Source organism: Balaenoptera borealis, assembly GCF_965194805.1.
Source record: "Balaenoptera borealis genome assembly, chromosome: 4".
NCBI lineage: Eukaryota > Metazoa > Chordata > Mammalia > Artiodactyla > Balaenopteridae > Balaenoptera > Balaenoptera borealis.
The window spans coordinates 95,279,084-95,303,907 of record NC_138861.1 but is presented as its reverse complement, the minus strand read 5'-3'; the positions used below and the strand labels follow the sequence as shown (position 1 = coordinate 95,303,907).

Below are 24,824 nucleotides of genomic sequence, written 5' to 3'. Positions count from 1 at the left end.
ATTTAAAATTCACAGTATGTTTTCTATTGAATGAATATTGCTTTAACACCATTGTAAAGCTGAAAAATCGTAAATTGAACTATCCTAAGTTGAAGGCCATCTGTACTGATTTCCTTCCAACCCACATAGACATATCACCAATGTGATCTCAGCAAATTTTGGTCACAGGATGGGAAGGTCTTTGCATTATACAATCCATTAGATGGTGGTGATGATGATGATGGTGGTGATGACACCTAATCATAAAGATGCATCCGAAGCACTTAATATCCTTACAACAATCTTATGAAATATGTTCTTTTCTTACCACCACTTTTAATAGAAGATGAAACTGAAGCACAGACAGATTAACTTGCTCAAGGTCATAAAACTTCGCAGATCAAATACTTGCCAGTCTTCTCTACTTATAAGACTCCTTCCTTTACACACACACACACACACACACAACCACACACCTCCAAATATCATTCCAGGTAACTCTGTGTTTAAGGAAACTTTACCATGTAGCCATATGCACTACCCATAGCACCACCTTAAATTTCAAATATAAGAAAAGGAGTCAGAACTCAGAATCTTTGCTCTAATTCAAGGAAGAATTATTCATTTTGTAGCTGTCAATGTACCAAACAGAGTCAACCAACATGTTCTGCGATTCATTGAAAATAGAAGCAAAATTTCACAACTTAGCATAGTTTTCTTTTGCCTTTTGCAATAAATATATTTTTATCCATAACATTTTTTTGAAATTTGTAAGGTACATTAATCACTTAAAAGATTGTCTTAGAATAAAAAAAAATTAGTCATATCAGACTCAGTGATTAATGTTAGTTCTTTGTATTCATTTCCTAGGGCTTCTTTTACAAAGTATCTCAAACTAGGAGGCTTAAATGATGGAATTTATTTTTGCACAGTTCTGGAAGCTAGAAGTTGTTGAAAATTGAAGTTTTGGCACTGTTGGTTCTTTCTGAGGGCTCTGAAGGGGCATCTGTTTTATGCCTCTCCCGTAGCTTCTGGTGGCAACCAGCAATCACTGGTATTCCTTGTTTTGTAGATGCATTACTTTAATCTCTGCCTCTGTTCTTACTTGTTACTTTTGCTGTGTGTTCTGGTGTCCAAATTTCCCTTTTCTTATAAAGGCACCAGTCATGTCGTTTAAGGGCTCAGTGTTAATGACCTCATCTTATCTTAATTAAATCTGCAAAGACCTTACTTCTAAATAAGGTCACATTCAGAGAAACTGGCATTTAGGAATTTAACGTATCTTTTTGGAGAACACAACTCAACCCATAATGCTATTTTTATGAAATACACATTTTCCCCACAATAATGCTAAACACTAAATTGACCTCATTTTTAAAACATTATTTTTAAAATTAATTTTTATATAATGCTTAATATATGTCATTCATTTTGCTATACAATTTACCTATACCAACTCATAAAATTGATACCCCAAGTTCAGATAGTAGGGATTTGGACCAAGGAAGTATGGCTCCAGAACCTACTCCATTGATCTCATACCACATTCCTCCTTCAGGCTGACACACTCCTGCATCTTTATTTTTCTTTGTTCCTTTCCTCTCACTCTACCATCTCAAGGTTCGTCCAATCTGTCCTGCAGGTCATCCTCTATGTTGCTGCCATATGCATTCTAGACATTCTTCCCATTCTTCCTCATTGTTCAAAACTGACAAAGTGATATTATTTTCTGATTGCCAAGATTTCAAGAAATGAAACTTAAACTAGCCTGCTGAAATACATATGAGTATATAGGTTATCCTTTCTAGCTTTCAATTTTTAAAGCTTGGGATATATATATATATATATATATATATATATATATATATATATACAATCTCCTAACCAAAAGGACTAGTAATTATTTTAGTAGAAATTCAGAAGTTTGGATTCAAAAAGGTTTCATACTGGATTTTTCATCTGCTACAAAGTAAGTGACACACTGAGTTACATTTAATTTCTGTAAAATAGGGATATATAAAAAGCAAGTTAAACTTATTATTCTCTTTTAACAGACTAGAAACCTGGGGTAAATGAAGGTTGGGTAACTTGCTCCATCTAATAAATAGAAGACAACTCAATTCTGCATTGAACTATCCCTACTACTTTTGTAAGATTATTTATAAGAATTAAATGAGATAATACATTTATAAATCATCTCTCTGTGAGTTTCTTCATCGCATGTTTTCCTGTTTTTTTTTTTTTTTTCCTTAAATTATGTCTGTTTGGCAATAAAACAGCACATTCCATTACTTAGTCACACTACAATTTTCCTAAAGACCTCCCTGCCATTGCAAATCATATATCAACAGTATATACTTTTATCTTTAACTAGTCCTCATATCCCCATGTCAGAATTAAACCCAAATTGAGAACAAATGAATGAATGAAAGAATGAATGAAAAAAATGTTTACTATTGTAAAATATATTTTAAAATATGCTTGATTTGTGGATATAGAAAAATCCTTGCATCCCTGGGATAAATCCCACTTGATCATGGTGTATGATCCTTTTAATGTATTGTTGGATTTGGATTGCTAGTATTTTGTTGAGGATTTTTGCATCTATGTTCATCAGTTATATTTGGCTTGTAAATTTCTTTTTTTTGTGGTATTTCTGTCTGGTTTTGGTATCCGGGTGATGGTGGCCTCATAGAATGAGTTTGGGAGTTTACTTCCTCTGCAATTTTTTGGAACAGTTTCAGAAGGAGAGGTGTTTACTCTGCTCTAAACGGGTGATAGCATTCACCTGTAAAGCCATCTGACCCTGGACTTTTGTTTATTGGGAGTTTTTAAATCACAGTTTCAATTTCGGTATTTGTGATTGGTCTGTTCATATTTTGTATTTCTTCCTGGTTCAGTTTTGGGAGATTGGACATTTCTAAGAATTTGTCCTTTTCTTCCACTTTGTTCAATTTATTGGTATATAGTTGGTTTTAGTAGTCTCTTATGATCCTTTGTATTTCTGTGGTGTAAGTTGTAACTTCTCCTTTTTCATTTCTAATTTTATTGATTTGAGTCCTCTCCCTTTTTTTCTTGATGAATCTGGTTAAAGGTTTATCAATTTTGTTTATCTTTTAAGAGCTTTTAGTTTCATTGATGCTTTCTATTATTTTCTTCATCTCTATTTCATTTATTTCTGCTCTGACATTTATGATTTCTTTCCTTCTACTAACTTTAGGTTTAGTTTGTTCTTCTTTCTCTAGGCACTTTAGGTATAAGGTTAGGTTGTTTATTTGAGATTTTTCTTGTTTCCTGAAGTAAGATTGTATTGCTATAAACTTCTCTCTTAGAACTGCTTTTGCTGTATCCCATAAGTTTTGAATCATTGTGCTTTCATTTTCATTTGTCTCTAGATATGTTTTGATTTCCTCTTTGATTTCTTCAGTGATCCACTGGTTGTTTAGTAACATATTGTTTAGCTTCCACATGTTCATGTTTTTAGTTTTTTTCTTGTAATTTAGTTCTAATCTCATACCAAAACCAGACAAAGATAACACACAAAAGAAGAAAATTACAGGCCAATATCACTGATGAACATAGACACAAAAATCCTGAACAAAATGCTAGCAAACCAAATCCAACAACACATTAAAAGGATCATACACCATGATCAAGTGGTATTTATCCCAGGGATACAAGGATTCTTCAATATATGCAAATCAATGTGATACACCATATTAACAAATTGAAGAATAAAGGCCACATGATCATCTCAATAGACACAAAAGAAGCTTTTGACAAAATTCAACACCAATTTATGATAAAAAATCTCCAGAAAGTGGGCATAGAGGGAACCTACCCCAACATAATAAAGGCCATATAAAACAAACCTATAGCTAACATCATCCTCAATGGTGAAAAGCTGAAAGCATTTCTGCTAAGATCAGGAAAAAGATAAGGATACCTATTGTCACCACTTTTATTCAACATAGTTTTGGAAGTCCTAGCTGTGGCAATCAGAGAAGAAAAAGAAAATTGGTAAAGAAGTAAAACTGCCACTGTTTGCAGATGACATAATACTATACATAGAAAATCCTAAAGACACTACCAGAACACTACTGGAGCTCATCAATGAATTTGGTAAATTTTCAGGTTATAAAATTAATACACAGAAATCTGTTGCATTCATATACACTGATAACAAAAGATCAGAAAGAGAAATTAAGTAAACAATCCCATTTACCACTGCAACAAAAAGAATAAAATACGCAGTAATAAACCTACCTAAGGAGACAAAAGACCTGTACTCTGAAAACTATACAGTGCTGATGAAAGAAATCAAAGACAACAAAAACAGATGGAAAGATATACCATGTTCTTGGATTGGAGGAATCAATATTGTCAAAATAAGTGTACTACCTAAGGAAATCTACAGATTCAATGCAATCCATATCAAATTACCAATGGCATATTTCACAGAACTAGAACAGAAAAATCTTAAAATTTATATGAAGAAACAAAAGACCCTGAATAGCCAAAGCAAGCTTGAGAAAGAAAAACAGAGCTGGAGGAATCAGACTCCCTGATTTCAGACTATACTACAAAGCTATAGTCATAAAAACAGTATGGCACAAAAATAGAAATAGAGATCAATGGAACAGTATAGAAAGCCCAGAAATAAACCCACATACCTATGGTCAATTAATCTACAGCAAAGAAGGCAAGACTATGCAATGGAGGCAAGACAGTCTCTTCAGTAAATGGTGGTGGGAAAACTGGACAGCTACATGTAAAGAAATGAAATTAGAACACTCTTTGACACCATACAATAAAACTAAACTCAAAATGGATTAAAGACCTAAAAGTAAGACTGGACTCTATAACACTCTTAGAGGAAAACACAGGCAGAGCACTCTCTGACATAAATCACAGAAATATATTTTTCAATCTGCCTCCCAGAGTAATAGAAATAAAAACAAAAATAAACAAATGGGACCTAATTAAGCTCAAAAGCTTTTGCACAGCAAAGGAAGCCATAAACAAGACGAAAAGGCAACCCACATAATGGGAGAAAATATTTGCAAATGATGTAACCGACAAGGGATTAGTCTCCAAAATTTACAATCAGCTTATGTGGCTTAATATCATAAAAGCAAACAACCCAATCAAAAAACGGGCAGGAGACCTCAATAGACATTTCTCCAAAGAAGACAAAAAGATGGCCAAGAGTCACATGAAAAGATGTTCAACATCGCTAATTGTTAGAGAAATGAAAATCAAAACTATTGTGAGATCTCACCTCGCACCAGTCAGAATGGCCATCATCAAAAAATCTACAAATAATATATGCTGGAGAGGGTGTAGAGAGAAGGGAACCCTCCTACACTGTTGGTGAGAATGTAAATTGGTACAGCCACTGTGGAGAATAGTATGGAGGTTAGTTAAAAAACTAAAAATAGAGCTACCATATGATCCTGCAGTCCCACTCTTGGACATATATCTGGAGAAAAACATGGTCTGAAAGGATACATGCACCCTAATGTTCATTGCAGCACTGTTTATAATAGCTAGGACATGGAAGCAACTTAAATGTCCACTGAAAGAGGAATGGATAAAGAAGATGTTGTACATATATACAATGGAATATTACTCAGCCATTAAAACGGATGGAATAATGCCATTTGCAACAACATGGATGGACCTAGAGATTGTCATATTGAGTGACGTAAGTCAGACATAGAAATACAAATATTGTATGATGTTGCTTATATGCAGAATCTTAAAAAATGATACAAATGAACTTATTTACAAAACAGAAAGAGACTCACAGACTTAGAGAAAGAACTTATGGTCACCAGAGGGGAAGGGGGGGTGGATAGTTAGGGAGTTTGGGATTGACATATACACACTACTGTATTTAAAATGGATAACCAACAAGGACCTACTGTATAACACAGGGAACTCTGCTCAACGTTATGTAACAACCTAAATGGGAAAAGAGTTTGAAAAAGAATAGATACATGTATATGTATAACTGAATTACTTTGCTGTACACCTGAAACTAACACAATATTGTTAATCAAATATACTCCAATATAAAATAAAAAGTTAAAGCCATTTAAAAAAAAATATATATGCTTATGTTTTCTATTTAAATGAGAAACTAAATAATTAGCATTTTATGTTAAATGTGAATAATATTATGTGTTATATACGTTCGGAAATGTTTATGACTGTCTTAATCAGCTTGGGTTGCCATAATAAAATGCCATAGATGAGGTGGCTTAAGAATCAGAAGTTTATTCGTCAAAGTTCTGGAGACTGAGAAGTCCAAGATCAAAGTGCCAGCCAATTTGGAGAGAGACAGAGAGGGAGAAACAAAGAAAGGAAGAGATCTCTCTTCTTCTTCTACAAGGTCTTCAATCCGATGAGATTAGGACCCTACCTTTACGACCTCATCTAAATGTTATTTGCCTCCTAAAAGCCCTGTCTCCAAATACAACCATCTTGGTGGTTGGAACTTCAAAGCATAAATTTGTGGGGGAGTACAGTTCAGCCCATAGATGAATTCTTACCATTTTTTACTTAAGATAATCCATATTTAGATAATACGAGACCTTGAAAGCAAGGAAAATGTGAAGCAGAATTTAAAATGTATCATAATAAATTAATTCTAATTTTATAATCTATAGTAAGTCTTTTATAATGATTTAAGCATCAGATTTTCTTAGCTTTTCTTTGGATATCTGTACTTAGATTTGAATTTTCTCATAACATTAGGTAAAGATTGTTTTTGCTATAGTCATAAAAACTACAAAAGTTGTTGTCATAATCTTGTTGTAATTACATTCCCATTTATAGATATTCTAGTGTTTGAACTGAAAATGTCCTATTTCCATAAAACTCAGTATGCAGAATCTTATAATCCGTGTTACTACACAAATGTTAAAAAGCTCAGAGTGTGAAAACATAGTTATATAGTCAATTTCCATTTAAGCAGAGTTTAATAGAAGCATCAAATGTGCTATTTACTGCATTAGTACTTTTCCAAGTCTTCTTGAAAGAAAGCTTTTACCTTCCAGTTTTACAACTATATTAAGGGCAATTATAGAAGAGCTCACTCAATCTTTAGATCAAAACTCTTTGCCAGTGAGTCAATTATCCTGGTTAAATAGTGCTCTGAAAGGAAAGCACTGTGCTTAGGGGGTATTAAGAAAAAACTTTATAGGAATTTTAGAAGCTTCAGGGCCCCCCCTACAGTGTGAGCTGGTTATGTGGTCCAGGCATCATTAGAACACCAGATGCATGTACTTTCTCTTCCATTTTCCATACCTGTACCTCCTTTCATCAGCATCGTCAGTAAAATGGGAAATATCAATTGAAATGTCCAAAATAAAGAAATAAGTCATTCTTTGAATGCTATAATTTATAATTGCTTATTAACAAGGCTTACTTTCTAAGGATTTTATTTTATTCATCTATGTGGGAGTGGTAAAATTGCTTTGAACAACCACGTTCTTCCGCGTGTTTGTGTGCGTGCGTGTGTGTGTGTGTGTACAGAGAAAGAACAAGAAGGGAAAAGAGAGATAAAGAAGTTACTTTATGTGCCAAGTACCATTTTAGGTTGTGGGAACATCCAGATCAACCAGTTCTTTCTCTCTAGGAACCCAACATCTGGCAGGGGAAACAGAGACATGAGCCAGCAACGATTAAACTGTTGGTTTGTATAAGTTTGTTTATAATACGAGTATAATATACTATGCCTTAGTAGCACAGATAAGAGCACAATAAATTCTCCTAAGGGATCAGAAAAGAAAGTCAGGAAGGGCTTCACAGAAAAGGTGGTTCTGTAGCAAAGAATGAACTTTACCCAAAGAGAGTTCTGCCCTGTATCCCAGATCCTTGGAGATAACCTCTAAACCCTTGGTATTTCCCAGATTATAGGAGTGTCTTTGTTATTCATGGTGGGCTCCTGGATCATACCTGGTAGTTTACGCTAACCAGATGACTCTCATTGGGAACTGGCTATACCAGAAAAAACAACCATGTGATTGGAGGGTTGGGGTTTTGTCAACTCCATGGAAAATGACTCCTTCAACTGTGCCTATGTAATGAAGCCCCAGTCAAAACTAAGGAGATCAATGTTCAAGTGAGCAAATGGGTTGGCAATACTTTTTGCATCTTCTCACACATAGATGGCAGAAGGGTAACAAATATCTCATTCCTGAGGACATGAGATCTTTTTATTTGAACCCTACTAGACTTCACCCTATGTGTCTTTTCTTTTGCCAGTTCAAATTTGCATCCTGTAATCATAAGTATAGCACTGTATAGCACTTTTCTGAGTTCCTTGATTTGTTCTAGTGAATTATTGTACATGAGGGTGACTATAGAAACCTTTGAATTTATAACTAGCTGGTATGAATTAGGGTGGTCTTGGATAACACTAAACTTGCAGATGGTTTCTTAAGTGAGGACAGTCTTGTGGTGACTAATCCCCCACGGTGTTTTTTGCCTATCTCATAACTGTGACATTTAAACTTGAATGGATAGACTTGTGAATCTGAAAACCTCAATGCACATTCCTATGGAGTATGAGTAATCCTCCTGTGAAATAATTCACTCTGAGCTTGATTTAACAAACTTTTAGGTTGTTGGAAGGAAGGGATGTACTCAGATTAAAGCATCCTGTTTTATATTCAATTACATTTTTTCATACTTAGACCCATATTCAATTCTCATTTGAGTCATATTGAAACTAGAGGGAGAAATTAAAATCATAGTAAATAAAAATTGTAAGATATTTTTCAACGAAAACTATTTAAGTTCTTGGGACAAAAATAGCACTCCCTTGGGGCTATTTTGAACAGATGAGTTGTATTAACTCACATTCATTTTGACCTCCTCCTACAATGCCTTTTTGTACTGTAGAGCTTGTAAAACTAAAAGCCAAATTTTCTGTTTCCCTTATAACTAGAAGTCTAAATGTAACTTTGATATAACTGTGTAAATCTTGATTTGGTAATAATCAGATGAGTGAGAAACAGGGAATGGGCAGTTGATTATTCAGGTGTTTAGCTTAGCAGTGTTGCCAGAAGCTGTGATTATGGCTTCTCCCTTTGCAGGTCATGATTCTGGAGCTAACCACTGTACTGGTATTTTCATTTTCCACAGGTAATGTCCTGACCTTATCAGTACAATAAGCTCCCTTGGGGTACACTTCTGAGGTGACCTTCTAGAAATTATTCCTGAGGGTTCTATATAGAGTTTGTCTGTTTAGACTAAATGAACCTGTAAGTTGATTTTAACCCAATGCTTAACCTAGTTATGTTCCGCAACTAAACTCTAACTAATAAAGTATGACACCTTCTAAGAAAAGGATGCAAAAAAACCAAAACAGGAGTCATGAAATCCCTAGATAAATATGCTTCAACTGGGAGCTTGTTAGAAATGCAGAATCTCAAAAGCAACCCAAGACCTACTAAATCAGAATCTGCATTTTAACAAGTTTCTTACTGATTCTCAATTAAATTTTTTCCATCAGAGAAAGAGATAAAATGAAGAAGTAAAACAAACAAATTTTGTGACAATTGCAAGGTGATGATGTTATCACAGAGTGCTGGGGGCACGGTGGTCTTACTTTAAATATGTTTTGTCAGTATAGAGCTCTCAGGGGCTCTAACATTTGAACTGAGACTGGTAGGGTCTTAAGAATCCAGGCATGAGAAGATCTGGAGAATATCTCAGACAGATCTGTCAGATGCAAAGATTTTGAAATAAGAATGGTTTGACATGTTCAGAAAATAGGAAGGTTATTGTGACTTGAATATGGTAAGTAAAGAGGAAATGAAAGGTCAGAAAGTTAAGCATGAACCTGTCATTAAAAAGGAATATTGGTTTATATTAGCTTCAATCGGAAGAACAATTAGTGGACTTTAACCAAACAAATAATATGATATAATTTAGCTTTAAAAAGGAGAAACTGTGGAGAATAGCTTATAGGCCTCAATAACTGGAAGCAGGGAGTCTATTTTAGTCCACAGGCAAAAGATGAAAGTAGCTTGGGTACTAACAGTGACAGTAGGAATGGGGAAGAACTGGAAAATTTCAACATTTTGTACATTATTTCAATAGGACTTTGTAATTGAATGGATGTGAGACAGGAGAGAAAGAGATAAATCAAGCATAACTCTGAGGTTTGGGGTTTAGCCAACTGGTAGGATGATTCTGACATTCTTGAGTTGAAGAATGCAGGAATAAGAAAAGTTTAGTTGTGGGGTTATTAAGAAATCCATTTTTATGGATGGACCTAGAGATTATCATACTAAAAGAGGTAAGTCAGACAAAGACAAATATTATATGATATAACTTATATGTGAAATCTTAAAAATAATAAAAATGAATTTATTTACAAAACAGAAACAGATTCACATACACAGAAAAAAAAACTTATGGTGACCAAAATGGGAAGGGGATGGGACGGGATAAGTTAAGAGTATAGGATTAAAAGATATACACAACTATATATAAAATAGGTGAACAACAAGGATTTTCTGTGTAGCACAAGGAACTATATCCAATATCTTATAATAACCTATAATGGAAAAAAATCTGAAAAAATATGTATAACTGAATCACTTTGCTGTATACATGAAACTAATACAATATTGTAAATAAACTATACTTCAATTTAAAAAAAAGAAAAAAAAGTCTGTTTTTGAATATGTAAAATTTAAGATGTTAGAACTATTAATGAAGAAATGAAGATGGTAAATGGAAAGCTTGGAATGATGCTCAAGTTCAGGAGAGAAGTCAGAGCTACAGCTGAAATTTGATGATCAATCTGCAAGGGCATTGTTTTCAAAGGCAGAAGCATGGATGAAATCTCTAGTAATAAAAAATAAAAAATAAAATGTATAGAGATAATTAAGAATATTCAGAACAAATCATTGGGGTTTCCCTTGCATCCACAGAATAAGTAAATGAGGAAGAGAGAGAAACATTGGAAACTAAGCAGATAAATTAGTGAAATTAGAGGAAAAGCAGACATATATGGTATTTTACTCGAAATAAAGAGCTGGATCGACACTGTCAAAGACTGATAGAATATCAGAAGAGAAGAACATTACTTTCACTTTTGACATAATGGGGATCAATAACTATGTTACCAAGAACAGTGTGATGGACCGATAGGAATGGAAGCCACAGTAAAGTGGGAAAAAGGAAACACAAGCAGCCAGTCCAGGCAAATATGTTGCAAGGTTTTACTAAGAACAGGGCCAGAGGATTGGGGCAGTAATAGGAGCAGAATATAGACTTGAAGTTAAGGTTTCATTTAGTTTTGTCTAATGGAAGATAGTAAAGGATGTTTGCATGTTGACAGGATATTATTGTAATAAAGAGAATACATGCATTAATTATACAACAAAGTCCCTGACAAGTTACAAGTGATGGGATCTGGAAACTAAGAAGAAGATTTTTGGGGGGATAGAAAAAAAGACTTTTTATGCTTCTTTTGTAATACAAAGGAACATAGAGAATTCGAGTACAGATAGAGGTAGGTTTTTAGACATGGTGGTAGAAAGATGAGGGATTTCTTATTTTTTCAACTGACTTATGAGGAGAGGTAAATGTCAGGAGTTGTTGGATGACCATGTAGTCTTGCTGTTACTGTGGTAACTGAGGCAAACCAAAAAGTAAAGCATGATGGAATTAGTTCTGTTAGTCTTTTGAAGGAAGATGACCAAGTAGTTCAAGCTAGAATTCAGAATATTTAGCTTAACATTACTGGACATGTGGGCAATATTCTAAGCTTAAAGATGGTATGGAGGACGTGAGTTTAAAAGTCTTATTTAAATCTAGATGTAGCCAAATTTTTAGGGGAAGCACTGACTGAAACCACGCACCCTAGCCAGGCCCTATAGCAACCACTTGCATGAGTTATCTTACAACAGGAGGTCCTGCTAAGGGATGCAGAACTAACAAGCTACCACCAAGAAGAATTTGGGAAAGGTCAAAAGGAGAGAGGAGACATCAGTCCATATGTCCTACCAACCTCCCAGAATCCTTCTCGTGGGAATCTATCTTGTCTGAGTGATGTGTGCACCACCAGGAAGGACCCTGAGTGAGAATGATTGGCCAGAGACAACCCCGAAACTAACCCCATTACCATAAAACCCGAGACTGAGAGCCATGTGGCAGGGCAGTTCTGCTGGGTTCTCTCACGCTGCTGCTCTCCACCCTGGCGCCCCTTCCCAAAAAAGTCTCTTGCTTTGTCAGCATGTGTGTCTCCCCGGACGATTCTTTTCCAAGTGTTAGACAAGAGCCCACTCTCAGGCCCTGGAAGGGTCCCCCTTCCTGCAGCAAAATGACTAACTTCTGGCAAATGAGATCGCAATGATTTCTGAGACTAAATACCTCGATCCAGGCCAAACTTCACAGGTTAAGGGCATAGTCCTCCACAAGACTGTTCACCTTATTTCAGATGCCGGCCACAATCCCAAGGGTCCCCACTCTGATCATGGGCTACAAATTTAAGAGTTCTTACTATCCACTCAGGTTTAATACTTTACTAGAATGACTCACAGAACTCAGGAGAACACTGTACTTATGATTAGATTTATTATAACAATACAAAGCAGAACCAGCCTAAGGGAGAAATGCATAGGAGGTAGTCTGGGAAGGTCCAAAATATGCAACTTCCTTGTCCTCAGGATGTATTAGCCTTTGGATACATCAACATGTGACAGTATGCAGAGTATTGCCAGCCAAGGAAGATGACTCAAACATCAGTGTTCTGAGTTTTCCTTAGGGTTTCATTATGTAGGTATGATTGATTGAATCACTGTCTATATGGTTGAATTCAGTCTCCAGGCTTCTCTTCTTCCTGGAGGTCGGGATGATATCACATGGCTCAAAGCCCCAAATCTCTAACCACATGTTTGTTCTTTCTATTATGGATAGTCCACATTCTGAGTCATCTCGTTAGCATAAAGAAGTTTGGTCCCAGGGGCCCACCATGAATAAAAAAAAACACTTTTATCACTAGGGAAATTCCAAGGAATAAATGTTACTTCCCAGGAACTGGGGACAAAAGCCAACAAAATTCTTGATTCTAAGAATTTAGTTATCATTTTAGGGATAAAGAATAGAGATCTGTCAGATTGTTTATTAAGCAGAGATGTAAATAAAAGTATTGTGAAGGTCTTCATTGAAAATCAATTTAAAGGGAACTGATTCTACTGTGAAGGAAACCCATTTGATACTTTAGTGTTTGTAATTCTTCTGGCTTTCACCTAGAATATAACACCTAGACCTCTAACAGCCATCTTGGGTCATGAATTGACCTTGCAGATGAAAGCCACATTCCAGAAAAGAACTTGATATAATTATCACCTAAGAGCTAAATTCAACCCACCATTTATTTTTGTCTGTACAGTTTTATTGGAATGCAGTCATACCTATTTTAGTAGTTATTGTCTAAAACTACTTTCATGCTACAATGGCAAAGTTACTTTTTGTGACAGAAGCAGAGTTGATAAGTTTTGATAGAGACTGTGTGGCCTGCAAAGCTTAAAATATTTCCTGCCTGGCCCCTTAAGAAAACATTGTCTACCTGTGATCTAGAATAACAGGAGAGAAAAGAGAATGAGTATGTGTCCCTGGTAATAGTGGAACTTCTGTGCTGGCCCTGGACTACTTACTTCTGGGCTTCTTTCAGGTGAAAAAGGAACATACTTCCAACTTGCTTAAGCCACTGTTATATTTATTTTTATTCTTTATTGTATTCATGTCTTTATTGATAAATGCCGCCAAATCTAATCCTTAATGATAAATCTGGTATTTAGCACAGACTTGATACCTAATATTTAAAAAGCTCTTTATGTTAAAAACTAATACATTTAAATGTTTACCATGTCAACATTTTGCCATACGTCATTTATTTTACTTTGAGAGGTTTTAAGAATTTTTTGGTAATTTATGTCAAAGTACCATTTTGTTAGCACTCATTAGAAAAGTGCTAATTAGAAGAAAAACTAGCTAGAGCAAGAATTTTAAGACAACTATTAATATCTTTCCTCTTCCTCTAACACAATTTTCTTGATTTTCTATGAGCCAATATTTGCTGTGATCCAAAAGTATTCTGAGAATGTAGTCATTACTGTAAATATCCCACAGCAAGATATAAATTATATTAATTACCGTACATCAAGTTTTCGATCTCCCACTTAGTAACAAGTTATCAATTTATTTTTCTGAGCTTAATGCCAGAGATTATATTTCTCATAAAAATACTATGACTTCATTTAATATAATTATCAGAATGTTGACTAAATTTTCTAACATTTTATCTAAAATATTCACATCTAGAGGAATCTTCTTTGATATTGAACAAATGCTACATTAATTTTTAGTGTTATTAAATCTTACAGTAGATCAAATAACATCCCAATCTACATCAAGCAAATGCCATGGTTACAAGAATTTACAGTAGTATCTCAGTATAGTTACATAATTACACATTTATTTAACCAATTAAGCATGAAAGTGGCATTATTGTCAGAGATATGATATATGACCTGAACATAATTTAGTTAATGAGGGACAAGAAATGCCTGCTAAGTAGGGCAGGTGTTCTGTTAGCAGAAGACTGCTAATTACCCCTGACATATGTCAGATTTAATGGTCTTATGTAAAAAAAAAAATATTGCTGAGTATAGAAAATATGTTGAAAATAGTTTCTTTATTTATAAAATGTTTTTAAACATTTAGCTTTAGAAAGTTGAAAAAAAAAGTCTGCTGTAGACAGTAGTGCAGATATTGTGCAAATTCTCCTGTGTACTCAGTCAATGATAAATAACTGCTGCCATTTCACTTTTTTGTCTGTTATGAACTTCTAGAGGAAAAAATCTTTACTTCCGATTTCTAATTATCTAGACTCTCAAATGTATCCACCTGTAGAATCCCCTGGCTTAAGTTGAATCCAATTCTTAACTCCTGAAATCACTTTAACTCCCTCAACTCTTTCTCCTTTCTTATAAATAATAAAGACAATCAACATTTTGCATGAGGATGGGAAAAATGACGAAGACAACAGATTTTTGAACTCCTGTTGTAGGATTTCAATGAAATTCCTTATTGATTATTGACAAAGAATTAATGGAAACATGGAATTCATGGTGGGGGTTTCAAAGGGAATTACTGCTAAGAAATGCAAAATACCAGATAAACATGGCAATTATGAATTATGGAATAGTCATCTTTATTGATAAAAAATAGAAAAATTCTGATGACTAAGTTTGCAGTCCCTGAAATAATTCAGTATGATTTGTAGGCTTAAATTTGTGGCTCTAACCAACCTGCATTAAAACATATGAAAATGGCCCATATAAAAATTTAATTATAAACTTACCTTTTGCTTTAATTATTTTTTCATGGGTAATTAGTCAATATGGCTGTTTTTAAAATGGTATCTTAAGGATGGAGTGTAAAATAGAGTAGACGTTATAGTGTCATACAGTTCTTATACTTACTAAATTTATCATATTGGTCAGTTTAAATAGCTTCTCGGAAACTCACTTCATCGTAATGAACTTCTCTATATTAATATTGATCTCATAAACTTATCACACAAAAATGGTACTTAACATTTACATATAATAGTCCTCTGCTTGTCCCTACTGCATACCTCCTTCCCATCATCACTCAAAAAGACAGTGTTTTCTCTTAAAAATATAGTACATTCAATTTATGGAAAACATGCAGTGGGCTATATAGGAATTAACAGAATATGCCAGCCTCACAATTTGTCTAGAATTTAGCTAAAAGCAGTAAAATTATTTTGACAAAACAATATATTCTTTTCATTTTTTCCAGGTTTACACATTCAATTTTGGTTAGGTTGGTTAGTATATAGAAATAATTCTGAAGTATTTGAAAAACGTTAACCATAATTCAAATTTTAAAATGATTTAAATATTACAATTTTCAAATACCTTGTTTTATGTTTGATCCTTTATAATTAATATTCTCCTCACTGGTAAAAATCATTAGACATAATCCAATAATTTTCTTTCATATTTTTTTAAAAATAAGGGCAGGTAAATATGACCAAAGAAATTCAAAAATATTTTTTGCCACTAGTTTTCTTATCTTACATAAGTTGGAAATATCAAAGACGTAATACTTTTTTATATAACACATAATGCAATTCCACATTGGTATTACAGTTACTATTGTGTATTAAAACTTCAAATCATTTATAATTAAGTTATAGTTTATGAAAAATGTAGTGTGCTTATCTGGTAAGTAATAAAGGCATCAAATTCTGATTTCTTAAATTAAAAAAAGTCTTCCTAGTGTTCCTTTTCTTGTGATAAATTAAGAAAATTATGTTCTGAACTCTTTCCATTTATTAGTTCCCAGACATAGTTTATTGAAAATCTGACTCATATCTTGGCACTATATCTGAGATAAGTTAGTTCTAGCTTGTCTGAAAGCAAGTTCACAGTCTCAAGTTTTGTCTGACTTTCACGAAGAGTAAATGTTATGTGAATTTTTAACTACCTGTACAGTCTGGCCCCACCCAAACTATTCATATTTATCGTATACCGCTTTTCAGCCAGATTCTCAGTTCTAGGAGCTCTGACATTCAGCACAAAGATTCTGGATTCTGATCATTCTAGCTTCCATTCTCATGCTAACGTTTTATATTTGCCTAGAATTTCCTCCATACTAATTTTAAATCACACTAATTTTTGAAGATCTTTTGTCTCATTCTTGTTGGAAGCATTTGTGGCTACTCTGCTGGATATTTTCATTCTCCAGTACTCTATAGAAATTAAAATCTGCCTTCCTGAAATTCAGCAATGAATCATTTAAGTTCATATCTGCTTCAGTATTTGTTTCATAATGAATACAGTTTTATCTCCCAAATAGTTTATGGTTTCTGGGAGGGAAGAAACAGCCTATTATTCTCTTCTATCTCCCACAGTTATAGTTAGAAAAAAGTGTGGCCAATCATTATGAATTAAATAATTAACTTCCAAGTGCTTCTTGTGTGATGGTTTGCTAAACATTCAACATGGTGCCTGCTGGACACCCTGACTATGAGGGCTTAATGATTGACAGCAATTATTATTGTCGTTATTATCTCGTCTTTCTTGCTCTTTTTTTAAAATTAAATCTGCATTTCTCAGTTTCCTGTTAAAATAGTATCAATTTTATACAAGGTGGATTTTCTTCTCTTTTACACTTTTACATGTTGATTTGTCCTGGGATTAGTGCTCTTCTCATCTCTCTCTATACTTCCTCATTTATTTTCACAAAATTCTTGATGGAAAGAGAGATTGGTATGATTGATTATACACTGGATAGGAAAGAGGGTACATGGAGAAGTCATTATTTTAATTTATATCTTATTTTTTAAGATGGGAGAAATGTAGAGATTTATTAAAGGAAAGGGTGTGAAAAATGTAAATGTAGGTGTTTACGAAAGGTAAAGGAAAATGTAACATTGAGGGAGATGATAAAGGATGGCCTCAATGTTCTTAATGATGCAAAAGCAAGGTAGTCATCACAGAAAGAGGTGAGAAAGGTTGTATAGGTGTCTTAAAAATTTTGAAGACTTTTGCATGGTCACTGAGCAGAAAGAAAGGTATCCGACTTTAGACAAAAATAAGAATTAACTGGCAGTACTGGAGTCTTTGTTGAAGTTTTGAACTTAAGCACTTTCAAATAAACCTCTCCTTACATAAATCTAGGTTGTTTTTAATTTCACACTTCTTTGTAAAGTTTGACAAAGCTGATCTTTTCCTGAGCTGTGTTCCCAGGAAAACAGCAAAATGGACAGGTAAGAAATCCCCCACCTTTTTGAGTTCCAAAGAAGCATCCATGCCCTTAAAGAAAAATTGAACCAGACGGAATTAATCAGGTAAGGAAAATTTTATTCAAGACTATTGCAATAGGGGAGAGAGACTGAACACACTTGGCTGAAATGAAAAGTAGGAGAGATTTTAGATGTTGGATGAGCTAGTGGAAAATTACTGGAGGATGTTAGGGAGAAGTTGGTCAATGTGATTAGGCCTTCTGTGCTTGCTAATTGGTCTTATCTAACTTAGGCTTCTACCTTTACACAGAGGACTAGAGATAGGAACTTTTTGAATTTGATTACATTTCAAAGTGATGGTTTTCCAGTCCTTGAGAAAGAAATTCCTGGGAAGAGTCGTTTTTGGCAGAAAACTGGCAAGAGTCTGAGAAAAGATTTACATCTCAAACGGGCAAAGAAAGAATTTAAAATTGCAAGTTTTCTAAAGTAAATGCTCTAATGAAAAGAAGGTCAGGATCTATAACCAAGGAGAAAGCTGTCTAAAGTGTAATTAAGCTAAGGAGAATAATAAGACTGTCGTGGTAACCCTGTGTACTCTGTATATTTTGAGATAAACCCACCTCTATCTTTCTTCAATGACTCAGATAAGAAGCTTCTTCTTTCTTTCTCTTGTCTGCCATTAAGAATCCAGGATGACTTCCTACTGTATCTATCTCTGTAAAACCCCAAGGCCCCCATTCTTTTCTTTGGGGCTTTCCTGATTCATGAATGTCCTCCTTAAAAATTTTTAAAATTTTCTGGTGCATCTTGTCTTTGACATGGTAATATATGCTACATTAATTCATATTAAAATAAAAAAATGAAATGAGTTGATGTAAACAAAACACTTAGCATTCCTGCAAATGATTACTTTTATTTTTTTATTTATTCATTTTTTATTTTATTTTAACATCTTTATTGGAATATAATTGCTTTACAGTGTTGTGTTAGTATCTGCTGTATAACAAAGTGAATCAGCTATATGCATACATATATCCCCATATCCCCTCCCTCTTGCGTCTCCCTCCCACACTCACTATCTTACCCCTCTAGGTGGTCACAAAGCACTGAGCTGATCTCCCTGTGCTATGCGGCTGCTTCCTACTAGCTATCTATTTTACATTTGGTAGTGTATATATGTCCATGCCACTCTCACTTCATCCCAGCTTATCCGTCCCCCTTCCCGTGTCCTCAAGTCTATTCTTTACGTCTGTGTCTTTATTCCTGTCCTGCCCCTAGGTTCACCAGAACAACTTTTTTTTTTAAATTCCATATATATGTGTTAGCATACAGTATTTGTTTTTCTTTTTCTGACTTACTTCACTCTATATGACAGACTCAAGGCCCATCCACTTCGCTACAAATAACTCAATTTAGTTTCTTTTTTATGGCTGAGTAATATTCTATTGTATATATGTGCCACATATTCTTTATCCATTCATCTGTCGATGGACATTTAGGTTGCTTCCATGTTCTGGCTATTGTAAATAGTGCTGCAATGAACATTGTGATACATGACTCTTTTTTGAATTATGGTTTTCTCAGGGTATATGCCTAGTAGTGGGATTGCTGGGTGATATGGTAGTTTTATTTTTAGTTTTTTAAGGAACCTCCATACTGTCCTCCATAGTGGTTGTATCAATTTACATTCCCATCAACAGTGCAAGAGGGTTCCCTTTTATCCACACCCTCTCCAGAATTTATTGTTTGTAGATTTTTCGATGATAGCCGTTCTGACCTGTGTGATGTGATACCTCATTGTAGTTTTGATTTGCATTTCTCTAATGATTAGTGAAGTTGAGCATCTTTTCATGTGTTTGTTGGCAAACTGTATATCTTCTTTGTAGAAATGTCTATTTAGGTCTTCTGCCCATTTATGGATTGGGTTTTCGTTTTTTTGATATTGAGCTGCATGAGCTGCTTGTATATTTTGAAGATTAATCCTTTGTCAGTTGCTTCATTTGCAAAGATTTTCTCCCATTCTGAGGGTTATCTTTTTGTCTTGTTTATGGTTTCCCTTGCTGTCAAAAGCTTTTAAGTTTCATTAGGTCTCATTAGTTTATTTTTGTTTTTATTTCCATTTCTTTAGGAGGTGGATCAAAATGGATCTTGTTGTGACTTATATCATAGAGTATTCTGTCTATGTTTTCCTCTAAGAGTTTTATAGTGTCTGCCCTACATTTAGGTCTTTAATCGATTTTTGGTTTATTTTTGTGTATGGTGTTAGGAAGTGTTCTAATTTCATTCTTTTACATGTAGCTGTCCAGTTTTCCTAGCAGCACTTACTGAAGAGGCTGTCTTTTCTCCATTGTATGTTCTTACCTCCTTTATCAAAGATAAGGTGACCATAGGTGTGTGGGTTTATCTCTGGGCTTTCTATCCTGTTCCATTGATCTATATTTCTGTTTTTGTGCCAGTACCATACTGTCTTGATGACTGTAGCTTGGAAATATAGTCTGAAGTCAGGGAGCCTGATTCCTCCAGCTCCATTTTTCTATCTCAAGATTGCTTTGGCTATTTGGGTCTTTTGTGTTTCCATAACAACTGTGCAATTTTTTGTTCTAGTTCTGTGAAAAAATGCCATTGGTAGTTTGATAGGGATTGCATTGAATCTGTAGATTGCTATGGGTAGCATCGTCATTTTCACAATGTTGATTTTTCCAATCCAAGAACATAGTATACCTCTCCATCTGTTTTTACCTTCTTTATTTATTTATTTTTTTTCATCAGTGTCTTACAGTTTTCTGCATACAGGTCTTTTGTCTCCTTAGGTAAGTTTATTTCTAGGTATTTTATTCTTTTTGTTGCAGTGGTAAATGGGAGAGTTTCCTTAATTTCTCCTTCAGATATTTCATCATTAGTGTATAGGAATGCAAGAGATTTATGTGCATTAATTTTGTATCCTACTACTCTACCATATTCATTGATTAGCTCCAGTAGTTTTCTGTTAGCCTTTTTAGGATTCTCCATGTATAGTATCATGTCACCTGCAAATAGTGACAGCTTTACTTCTTCTTTTCTGATTTGGATTCCTTTTATTTCCTTTTCTTCTCTGATTGTTGTGGCTAAAACTTCCAAAACTATGTTGAATAATAGTGGTGAGAGTGGGCAACCTTGTCTTGTTCCTGATCTTAGAGAAAATGGTTTCAGTGTTTCACTATTGAGAACGATGTTGGCTGTGGCTTTGTCATATATGGCCTTTATTATGTTGAGGTAGGTTCCCTCTATACTTACTTTCTGGAGAGTTTTTATCATAAATCGTTGTTAAGTTTTGTCAAAAGATTTTTCTGCATCTACTGAGATCATCATATGGTTTTTATCCTTCAATTTGTTGATACGGTGTATCACATTGATTGATTTGCATATATTGAGGAATCCTTGCATTCCTGGGATAAACCCCACATGATCATGGTGTATGATCCTTTTAATGTGCTGCTGGATTCTGTTTGCTAATATTTTGTTGAGGATTATTGCATCTATCTTCATCAGAGATATTGGCTTGTAGTTCTCTTTTCTTGTGAAATCTTTGTCTGGTTTTGTTATCAGGGTTATGGTGGCCTTGCATAATGCTTTTTGGAGTGTTCCTTCCTTTACTATATTTTGGAAGAATTTGAGAATGATAGGTGTTAGCTCTTCCGTAAGTGTTTGATAGAATTTGATCATGAAGCCATTTGGTCCAGGGCTTTGGTTTGTTGGAAGATATTTAATAACAGTTTCCATTTCAGTGTTTGTGATTGGTCTGTTTATATTTTCTATTTCTTCCTGATTCAGTCTCAGAAAGTTGTCCTTTTCTAAGAATTTGTCCATTTCTTCCAGGTTTTCCATTTTATTGGCATATAATTGCTGGTAGTAATCTCTCATGATCCTTTGTATTTCTGCAGTGTCATTTGTTACTTCTCCTTTTTCATTTCTAATTCTGTTGACTTGAGCCTTCTCCCTTTTTTCTTGATGAGTCTGGCTAGTGGTTTATCAATTTATTTTTATCTTCTCAAAGAACCAGCTTTTAGTTTTATTGATCTTTGCTATTGTTTCCTTCATTTCTTTTTCATTTATTTCTGATCTGATTTTATGATTTCTTTACTTCTGTTAACTTGGGTTTTTTTGTTTTCCTTTCTCTAATTGCTTTATGTGTGAGGTTAGGTTGTTTATTAGAGATGTTTCTTGTTTCTTGTGGTAGGATTGTATTGCTATAAACTTCCCTCTTAAAACTGCTTTTGCTGCATCCCATAGGTTTTAGGTCATCATGTTTTCATTGTCATCTGTTTCTAGGTATTTTTTGATTTCCTCTTTGATTTCTTCGGTGATCTCTTGGTTATTTAGTAACATACTGCTTAGCCTCCATGTGTTTGTATTTTTTACAGATTTTTTCCCATAATTGATATCTAGTCTCATAGCTTTGTGGTTGGAAAAGATACTTGATATGATTTCAATTTTCTTAAATTTACCAAGGCTTGATTTGTGACCCAAGATATGATCTATCTTGGAGATTGTTTCATAAGTACTTGAGAAGAAAGTCTATTCTGTTGTTTTTGGATAGAATGTCCTATAGATAACAATTAAGTCCATCTTGTTTAATGTCTCATTTAAAGCTTGTGTTTCCTTATTTATTTTCATTTTGGATGATCTGTCCGTTGGTGAAAGTGGGGTGTTGAGGTCCATTACTATTACTGTGTTACTGTCGATTCCCCCTTTTATGGCTGTTACCATTTGTCTTATGCATTGATGTCCTCCTATGTGGCTGCATAAATATTTGCTATTGTTATATCTTCTTCTTGGATTGATCCCTTGATCATTATGTAGTGTCCTTCCTTGTCTCTTATAACATTCTTTATTTTAAAGTCTATTTTATCTGATATGAGTATTGCTACTCCAGCTTTCTTTTGATTTCCATTTACATGGAATATCTATTTCCATCCCCTCACTTTCAGTCTGTATGTATCCCTAGGTATGGAGTGGGTCTCTTGTAGACAGCATATGTACAGGTCTTGCTTTTGTATCCATTCATCCAGTCTCTGTCTTTGGGTTGGAGCATTTAATCCATTTACATTTAAGGTAATTGATCATATGTATGTTCCTATTATCATTTTCTTAATTGTTTTGGGGTTTTTGTTGTTGTTGTTGTTGGCCTTTTCCTACTCTTGTGTTTCCTGCCTAGAGAAGTTCCTTTAGCATTTGTTGTAAAGCTGATTTGGTGGTGCTGAATTCTCTTAGGTTTTGCTTATCTGTAAAGGTTTTAATTTCTCTTTCGAATCTGAATGAGGTCCTTGCTGAGTAGAGTAATCTTGGTTGTAGGTTTTTCCCTTTCATCATTTTAAATATGTCCTGCCCCTCCCTTCTGGCTTGCAGATTTTCTGCTGAAATATCATCTGTTAGCCTTATGGGGATTCCCTTTTATGTTATTTGCTTTTTTCCCTTGCTGCTTTTAATATTTTTTCTTTGTATTTAATTTTTGATAGTTTGATTAATATGTGTCTCTTCATGTTTCTCTTTGGGGTTATCCTGTATGGTACTCTCTGTGCTTCCTGGACTTGACTGACTATTTCCTTTCCTATGTTAGGGAAGTTTTCATATATATAATCTCTTCAAATATTTTCTCATACCCTTTCTTTTTCTCTTGTTCTTCTGCAACCCCTATAATTTGAATATCGGCACACTTAATATTGTCCCAGATGTCTCTGAGACTGTTTTCAATTCTTTATATTCTTTTTTCTTTGTTCTGCTCCTTGGCAGTTATTTCCATCATTTTATTTTCTAGCTCACTCATCTGTTCTTCTGCCTCAGTTATTCTGTTATTGATTCCTTCCAGAGTATTTTTAATTTAAATAATTGTGTTTTTCATCACTGTTTGTCTGCTCTTTAGTTCTTCTATATCCTTGTTAAATGTTTCTTGTCTTTTCTCCATTCTGTTTCCGAGATTTTGGATCATCCTTACTATCATTACTCTGAATTCCTTTACAGGTAGGTTACCTATTTCATCTTCATTTATGTGGTCTTTTAGGTTTTTACCTTGCTCTTTATTTTATAACTCATTTTTCTGTCATTTCATTTTTTTTTTTTTTTTTTTTTTGATGGGTGGTGCTGTATTCCTGTCTTACGTTGCTTGGCCTGAGACCTCCAGCACTGGAGTTTGCAGGCAGTTGGATAGAGCTGGGTCTTGATGCTGAGATGAGGACCTCTGGGAGGCCTCATTCCAATTGATATTCCCTGGAGTCTGAGGTTCTCTGTTAGTCCAGTGGTTTGGACTCCAAGCTCCCACCACAGGAGCTCAGGCCTGACATCCGGCCTGGAAACCAAGATTCTGCAAGCTTTGTGGCCCAATAAAAAAAAAAAAAAAGAAAAGGAAGAAAGAAAGAAAAAAAGGAGCTGTACAATATCAAAGAATAAAAAATAAAATAAAATTAGAAAGATAAAAAATATTTTAGGAAAAATAAAACTATAATTGAAACAACTGCAACAAGGTAAAATAAAACCACAACAGGAAAAAAAAAAAAAAAAAAAAGGACGGGGGAGGGAACAAGCCAAAAGGAGAGAACAGTAACAAAGTATAAAGAATAAACTAAAATTAGAAAAATAAATGATTTATTAAGAAAAATAAAAATATAAAAGAATCAACAACAATGAATCAACAAGGTAAAACAGAATCCCTATCTAAAAGAGGAAAAAAGAAAAAAATAATAAAAACAAAGCCTTGGCTATCGGGGAAGAGTTTAGGTGGGTATGGAACTTACGCAGGGGTGGGGTTTAGTGTGGGGCAGGACCTAGGCGGTGGGTGGATGATTTTTGAACATGGGGCAGGGCCTAGGTGGGGCAATGTTCAATCTTGGGGCAGCGTCTCTGCTTAGGACTTTCATGGAAGGCGAGAGGCAGCATCTCCAAAGGAGGGCCTCTGGAGTGTGGAGTTCTGGAGCTTGGAGGTAGGGCCCTGACTGAGGGTGTGTGCATGGGGTTTAGGCCCAACTGGTTGAAGGGGTTCTTCAAGTGTAGAAGTAAGGCCCTG

At 34.6% G+C, this 24,824-nt stretch overlaps 1 long non-coding RNA gene across 1 annotated transcript; it reads left to right on the top strand.

The window, feature by feature from the left end:
- Positions 1–1,859: 1,859 nt before the first annotated feature.
- Positions 1,860–24,359, top strand: LOC309627729. The gene is made up of 2 exons (XR_014243932.1): positions 1,860–3,324; positions 22,097–24,359. It is a non-coding gene; the product is annotated as an uncharacterized lncRNA (long non-coding RNA).
- The last annotated feature ends 465 nt before the right edge of the window (positions 24,360–24,824 follow it).